Consider the following 6,859-nt stretch of genomic DNA (forward strand, 5'->3'; position numbering starts at 1 on the left):
TTGTTTAGTTTCAAAACATACCTTCCCCATATTTAGCATCCTTCCATTAACAACTACAACTGGCATATGATCATCTTTGTTTGCGGCAAGGTTCATGCCTTTATCCCTTGCTTGGTCATCAGGATTGAAGACACTCTCTAAGGTAATGAGACCCTTAGGCAATTTATTGGAGCTGAAGTTCATGATTTGATCACCATAGTGGCCATGTAATCTCGATTGATTTCTATCTAAGAATTTTGCTTCATTCTACAAGAAACTTACAATTTTTGCATCAATTTCAAAGACCTTTTAATTGATATTATTATCAGGGACAACGGGTCTAACCACCACTTTAATCTTCTATCTCTTCTCATCTTCAAGGCTCCTTGACACATCACAAGATGCACCCATTACTGTAAGTCTGTTGGCATGCCTATTTCCTCTTCTAGGGATGCTCTTATTGTTAAATACATTGAAATTTTCAAGAAAATCCTATACTCTATGTTTATAAGATTTGAGAAAACCATTCTTGGTGATATTTTGATTTTTCACCTAATTGACCACCATCTCGCTATCTCCATGTACACTTAAGATTTGAATTCCTCTTTTTTGAGCAAATAAGAGACCCTGAATTAATGCTTCATACTTAATCACATTACTGGTACAACTAAATTGAAGCCTAAATGAGAATTAGTACCTTTCAAGTACATGAGAAACCAACATCATGCCAACTCTAATCCATTTTTATTCCTAGATCCATCATAGTACATGCTCCATGTCCCACTTGTGTCTTCTTTTTTCTTCATCAAGTTAGGAACAAGAGTATCATTTTTGGATATACAATAAGTGCCAACGCCTATCTCCAAGGTTTCTGATATAGGATCAAACTAATTTGCATTAGCCTACTCATTTAAGAGGAAATTAGGTATTTCTACTAGAGAAGTGGTAGGCTCATTTTATGTGTCATTCTCATCTATCTCTAGGATGGTTCAGTTCATATTGATGAGATTAGGAGTGTAGGACTCAAAATGATGGAGGGATAATGGTTCTGCTCTTATCAAAGCTTTGGTTCTGTACCTTGTTCTAAAAAGCATGTATGACTAGTTAGAGGATATGTAACCACCTATTTGGATGGTGAAATCTCTTGACAAACAAATGACAACGTGTGGTTTAACTTCAAAAATTGATATATCTTGAAACATAGTACAACCAAGGCATGCATTTAAGGCCATTTCAACATTCCTAAGGATTCCTACAATTTTGATAGTACTACCATCTAAGTACAATACATCCTTAACAATGGGTTTATATTTTATTTCTAAAGCATCAACAATACATTTGGGCATTACTGAACTACTAGCCCTTGACTTAATCATGTAGTTGTGGACTAGCTTATCTCCTATAATCAAAGAAACATAAAATGGAGGAGGTCTAACCTTTTTACTTTTTTCTACCTCTTTTGATGGTTGTACCAAACTCATGGCATTCTCCATACTAGACAATTGATCTCTAAGTTCAATGCTTTCCAACTCCTACTACAACAACCTCTTCTGTGATGGTATGATAGCTACAACATCCCACATATAAATGTTCATATTGGTCTTCTTCATTTGATCTATCATGCTAAAAGATGCATTAGATGTCTTTGCAGAAAACTTAGATGTAGAAGGTTGAGATGGAACAACTCCAGGGTCATTCACATCTCCTTTTTTATCATTTTGTCTTTGTTGTTGAGAAGTATTAGAAAGTTGATTAGCAATGTGTTGCTGGGAAACTATTTGTATAGGAGGCACTGCACTTGTTGTTGAATCCTAAATAGGAGGAGGAAGGGGTAACATCTTCAACAACTCTTCTCTTGCTCCTAGTATTGTAAGCACATGAATCATAGTTTACATTGCAATGCTCTTCCCCCAGATTGTTCATGAAAGAATAACCATCCTACTAAAAAATATCAGTAGGTTGATTAGCATTGTGTTGTTGGGAAACTAATCACTATGGTACAATTAATGCCAAGTAAGATTCTACCTTCTGACATAGGAAATATCCATAGGAGTAGTTACAAGAAGGGTATAAATCTTGATCTTGACAAGATTCATCTGAGGGACTAAAACCCTATTTAGGTTGGTGTTTGTAGTTTGGGGGTGGTTGATAGGTCTATTCTAATTGAAGGGGACATGACTCTAGTTTAGAGGTCTACCATGAATGGGATCTTGAATCTAGAGTTGGAGAGAGCTATTATTTTGAGCTTGCCACCTCTTCATAGTCACCAACTCATTTCCCATTTTTTGCACTACTACACTGTTGTCCTCCATCTTCTTTTCTTGATCCTACATCCTCTTATCCACATTCTACATTAGTGTCTACATCTTGGCCTCAATCCTATCAACTCCATTAGAGGATGCGAAGGTTATTGGGAGCAAAACAAGAGGTTGACTTATAGAGGAAGTGTGAATAGGTGCTACAATAGGCTGATGATTGGGCATGTTAGGGAAGAAAGGAATTGGGGGCCTTGGAGCTAACTTCCCTCCTTGTATTAAGATTTTTTTTTCTCTTATGGAAACCTCATAAGCATTTGGTAGAGTGTCCCCTCCCATAGAGTATAGATTGGTAGCAATATCAATGTTGAAGGCTCTAAGATAATACAAGAATGAATTACCAGGAGAAGGCTCTACTATAGTAGATATTCTATCCCATGTCTTCTGAAATTTATAATTAAAATCAGTCATACATTCACAGGGTACCCTCTTGATAGTTGTCATCTATTCTAAAAGTGATAGGTGATCACTTTTTCCCTCAAAATGCTTGCATAGGGCTGCTGCTAACCCATCCCAATTAGTAATAGAGTTATGAGGAAAACCTCTATACCATTGTAGCACTTTACCCTTCAAATATGAAGCCAAAAAGTTAACAACAACATCATCCTCAGATATTTCATGTATATTATAGACATTTTTAACCTCTTGGATGTGTTTTAAGGGGGAGATGGAGGTTACACTAGTAAACTTAGGTATACTTTTAAGAGCTGATACTAGTATTCCATGCCTTTGGGATAATAGGAGAGGACTCCCACCATTAAAGGTGGTGAAAGCATGAGCTCTAGCCATGTAAGAAAGTGATTCATTGATATGAGTAGATGGTATTTTAGGTCAAAATCTAACAATAGGAAGAGTGGAGATAGATCTAATAGGGGTATGTGTTGCTGCTGCACTCCTAATTGGTGATAGAGATATCCTAGCCTTTCTTCTTGGATTAAAAAAATGAAAGCTCCTGGTATTAGGACTTACCTCTAGAAGATGCCCTTGTTTCAAGTTTGGGCATGAATCACAACAACTTGGTCGGTAAGCCAGATGTGGAATGGAGTAGAGTCACCAAGTACTTAGTGTAGACACCTAAATTTGATTACACTGCTTTGGTAATCTAATTTAGCCATCTCTAAAGGCATCATTAATTAAATTCTTATTTAATTAATCCTTTGCCATCCCTAGTTGATTAATTTAATTAATCATCTATAGTCCTAATTGATAAATCAAATAATCTATTATTTATCAATTAAATCCTATTCTTCTATCTAATTCCAAAAAATCCCCATTTATTAAATAAATCTATTTGATAAATGAAATCCTCAAATTCAAAAACCCCTAACCTATCTCTAATCCTCCATTTAGCCTAATCGACCCCATCCACCCATACTAACCAAGCTTAGCCACTAACTCACCCACCCTCATTAATGCCATCCACTTGCACATCTTTAACATCCCTAATCTAATCCTAAACCCAAGCCTAATCCACCCCCTAATGTTGTCACATTCCTTAAACAAGTTTAAGACTTTACTAATCCAAACCAAAGTCTCCCCTCAAAAAAACCCAACCACTAAGTCATGAGTGCTCTTACAAAACATAAAGACTCTTACAAGCCCATTCATGACTCTTACACCCATCTTCCACACTCTTTCCTCTTCCACACTCATTCCTCTTACATCCCTCTTACATACTCAACCCCACTCATCATGATTTTAACCAACCCTTTACCCTACCCTCTCACACTCATCCTCCTTGTGACAAGTGTCACCTTCCCATTGGTGCTAAACAAGCACAATCCATGTGCTCCCCTTTGAGTGCATCTTAGCCCTCCTTAAGCCTTCATCCATCCTTGCATCTAAGCCCTCCATCTCTCTACCCCTTAGCCTATAAATTGAATCCCATCCCAAGCCATTTCATCAACAATCTTTGAGCTAAAGTTACCATGCTATTTTGAGAACCAAAGCCATCAACCATACCCTTATAATGCCAAATTGAGAGCTCACAAAGCTACCAATTTGCCATTACCCATCTCCATTGAAGCAGCTTTTGAGCATCTTGAGCATACATCCACAACAAAAGGACACATCTACAGAATCAAGAAAGCATGGAGTGTTTTCTCTTGTGAGGTTTGCACTTCTTGTTCTCTTTCTTTGTCTAAGCATATATGTGAATTTAATTTTTGGTTTGTGAATGTTTACTTTATTTGTTAATGTTCTTTGCATACTGATTCTGGTTCTACATTTTGGCACGCCCGGTGGGACCCCACTATGGGTCATTTAATCATCTATTTTCATCTATATGTCATTTTTCTAACCACCTAATGTTTGTTGTTGTTTGAGTGTGTTGTGAGGGTGTTTTTCTTGTTTTTGCAGGTTAAAGAACGCACTTAGGAAGAAGAAATACCATCTAAAAAAAAAAAAAAAGTTCGCATTTTTCATCTTTTTTTGGCGCAGTTTTGGCGTCTGCAACCTGTTCTGTCTGCGAAAATTGACGTCTGCGAAAATTCGCGTCTGCGAAAATCCGCGTCTGTGAAAATTGACATCTGCGAAAATCCGCGTCTGCGAAAATCGACATCTGCGAAAATCCGCATCTGCGAAAATTGACATTTGCGAAAATCCACGTCTGCAAAAATTGTCGTCTGCGAAAATCCACATCTGTGCAAATCGGCGTCTCTGCTTGTCACCTGTGTCCTATGTTGCAAATCTATTTTGTCCTCTTCATATTTTGGCATCTCTGTATTTCAGCGTCTTCGTATTTTGACAGACTACTTGCTTATTTTCCATTTCTGCTTTATTATTTCTGCACTTTTAGTGGTTCCGTAGGATTTAGACCATTTTAAGCATTTTTACGCGTAGAAAAAACAACAAAAAAAGTTAAAATTTTTTTTCCCATAGTTAAGCTCTCATTTTTGAAGATTTTCACTAACTAACTAAATTGCTTTTTTTTGTCTCATTGCAGGTTGGAGCACATATGGAACCACTAACCATGTTTCTTGCAGGTTTTCATGTTGCTAAAAAATGAACTTGAATGTTTAACCATTTGTCTTTGAATGCATGTTGCTAAAAAAAAAAATGAACTTGAATGGTTAAACACATTTTTCATTGAATGAATGTTGCTCAAAAACACACTCTTGAATGTCATGGATTAAAATCAACTTTCTTTGGAATGCATGCTTAAAACAAAAAATCCAATCTTGAATGCCAAGGATCAATTAACCATAACAAATCTCTTTTTCACATGCAATCTAGGTAAAGTTTGATTTTTGGACATTTAAGAAACTTTGTTAAGTTAAAATACAAATTTACAAAAATCAATTTGAGTAGTTCCTTGGACTCACCTCTTTTCTAATCACCCATCAAATATTAACCATTGGTTGCAATCTCAGCGCCATTTATGGGGATGGGTCTACTTGAAAAAGGTGTTAAATGTTCTACAATCTAACTCACTCACTTGGTCTTTGAACGTTTGCTTTAACTTTATCAAAATTCTTAAATGGCCGAAACTCTAGATTAAATCGATCACACTTCAAGTTTGGGCACTAAAATTGAACAACAACTGACGTGGAGAGCCTCTGGGCGCGTGCTTGAAATTGAATCTCACACACTTTTGTTTTGGGCTTAAAACAAACTCACACTCAATCTTGAATGCCTTAAAGAAAATTAATCGATACTTGACGTGGAGGGCCTCCGGGCGCGCGAGTTTGCTTTTGTTGACCCTAACTCTTCTTATTGTTTGCATTCTTCGATCGATTTACTTTTTTTGGCGCTTCAAGTTGGAATTGAACATTGTCTCTTAAACATGAGTGCTTGCAAAGTCTAGATTAGCACACATAAGAGTCAGTTGGTAAAAGAACAAGCGTGTTTTTTAGCCCAAGGTCATCCGAGTCTTCTCTCCCCTTGTCGTCTTTCGAGGCCATCTTGGGTGCATAATATTAGGATCCAAAACCTTGTTTCTTTTTAGGAGGCCTGCTTGGGGATTTCATCACCCCTTGGACGACCTCAACTCCAGCGCTCCGACGGAGTATAAGAATCGGGAGGTGAATCGAAAGACACCTCTCTTGGGATCAAGATTTTGTCATTCGGGCTAAGCCTCAAGGAACTTTATACCCTTGAGAAGTGAAAGTGGAGAAGTGGGTTACCGCTCCTCTCGGCTGTGTGACATCCTTTTGGTCTCATCTACGGATTTGGGCCTCACGTACCTTGTGTATATCGAGGACTCCCTAGCTAAACCAATTGTCAGCCTTGCAGAAAACCATCTAGGATGTTAATGTGTTTGGAGTGACTGATCGAAACATTTGTAGAACATACACACTCCTTGGCACAAGTATCACATTCTGAGAACCACAAACTTCTATCTGGGTGCTCCTATCTATTGCTTGTTTTTATTTTACTTGTTGAATGAATGTTTGCCAAACTTGGTCAATCCTAGCTTAGGGCACACTTAGCGTAGTCACTGCCTATTTTGGAAGTTGAACAAGTTGAAGCAAAACAACTGAGTTTTTTCCCAAAGCCAAGCAAATTCAGGAATTTATGTCGGAACAACCCAAACCCAAATAGAAGTTTCACAAGGTCAAAATCAA

The sequence above is a fragment of the Cupressus sempervirens genome, chromosome 4, assembly GCF_028749045.1.
Source record: "Cupressus sempervirens isolate cs-2001-9-10 chromosome 4, ASM2874904v1, whole genome shotgun sequence".
NCBI classification, from domain to species: Eukaryota; Viridiplantae; Streptophyta; class Pinopsida; order Cupressales; family Cupressaceae; genus Cupressus; species Cupressus sempervirens.